Raw genomic sequence first — 1,660 nt, 5'->3', positions numbered from 1 at the left:
ATAGCAATAGAATATGTGTTAATCCTTTTGTCACTTTTTTAGTCACTCTTTTTAGTGTATCACTTTACTTTTCTTTCTTTCTTTTTTTTTTTTTTAAGAGATTTAATAATCTCTCAAAAATATTGGTTCAAAGGAAAAATCGCATTATATTCTCCGCACAGGATAATAACAGACTTAAATGTAAAGTTTAGACTTTATGAAATTGATTTCAATGTTATAAATGGTGTTTTGTCACTTTTTTGAATTTTTGTCACTTTTTTTATAGATTGTTACTATTTTTTATGTGACTTTCTTGAAATTTATATAACTTTTTTTAGGGACAAATATAACTTTTTAATAAAAGTGACCATGCGATTTTTTTATTAAAAAGTTCCACTTAACTTTAAAAATTGACATTGTGTCATTAAAAAGAAAAAAAAAAACAAAAGTGACACTTAATTTTACACTTTATCTTTTACTTCCAAAATTTTTCGAAAGATCATTAATTTTAGAGATATTTTTGTAAGTTTCCCTTAGTTAAATTATGTGGACAAAAAGAACCAAAATTAGTTTGTAATGTGGTAGTTGTTTTTTTTCTGAAGCCATTGTTGGGTTGGCTGAGTTTTACTTTTCAATCCTTTTTACTTGAGTTTAAAGAGACATTAAACTTATCTTTAACATTTTCTATACTCTTTTTTCCCCTTAAAGACCATGTACTTGACACTTTCTGTCACACGTTGAGTAAATAGGTTTGCAAATGTTGGTGATGCACTGATGCTACTGCAGAAATGGCAGGAAATAGCAAGAAATAGCCAGCCAATTGCTAGTGATACTGCTGTTGCATTCGTGCCTTTTAAAAAAACAGAATTGATAATGAGGAGCTCTCTATAGACATGTTGCTAGAGACAGTTCGTGAAATCCTCTTTTGATGTTAATTCACTCTCTCTTGTATATTGGCCACCAATTATAAGTGATATCCTGAAGCATCGCAAAAGAAGACACAATCCATTACTTCAATTTAAAGTTTCTTAGTCTAGCTGCAGTTAGATGTTAGTCAGTTTTGTTGCTAGGAAGGAAGAATGTAATCACTTTTTTTAACATTTGTCACTTGTTTTAAGTAAATTTTTTAGTGTTTGTCACTTTTTTTTAATTTATGTTACTTTTTCGAATTTTTGTCACTCTTTTGAATTTGTAGAATTTATTTTTTAGCATCCGTTACTTTTTTGATTTTTTGTCACTTTTTTAGTGTGTCACTTTTTTGAATTTGTAGAAATTTTTTTTTGTTTGAGTGTCCGTCACTTTTTTAAATTTCCATAACCTTTTTTTGAATTTGTAGAATTTACTTTTTTTTAGTGTCTGTCATTTTTTTTGAGTTGGTGTCCCTTTTTTTTATTATTATGATTTTTAATTTTGTCACTTTTTGAGTGTTTGTCACTTTTTTTTCTTGTGAAAAAAATGACACTGTGTCACTTTTTAATTTTACACAGTATTTTTTTACTTCCAAAAAACTTTGCATATGATTTTTCAAGGGCCTATTGTTTTTTTTTTTTTTTCTCGAAAGCCTAACTAAAGAGAAGGCCCAAAATCTAAAAAATTAAAAAATTGGCCCAACTAAACTCTTCTTCCTCCTTCCCTTCTTCTTCCCTATTGGCAACTGTAAGTGTAACTCTTTTTCCTCCTT

The sequence above is a fragment of the Olea europaea genome, unplaced genomic scaffold (genome assembly GCF_002742605.1).
Source record: "Olea europaea var. sylvestris unplaced genomic scaffold, O_europaea_v1 scaffold1750, whole genome shotgun sequence".
Lineage (NCBI taxonomy): Eukaryota > Viridiplantae > Streptophyta > Magnoliopsida > Lamiales > Oleaceae > Olea > Olea europaea.
The sequence above is the reverse complement of the archived record's forward strand: the minus strand, read 5'-3'. Positions refer to the sequence as shown.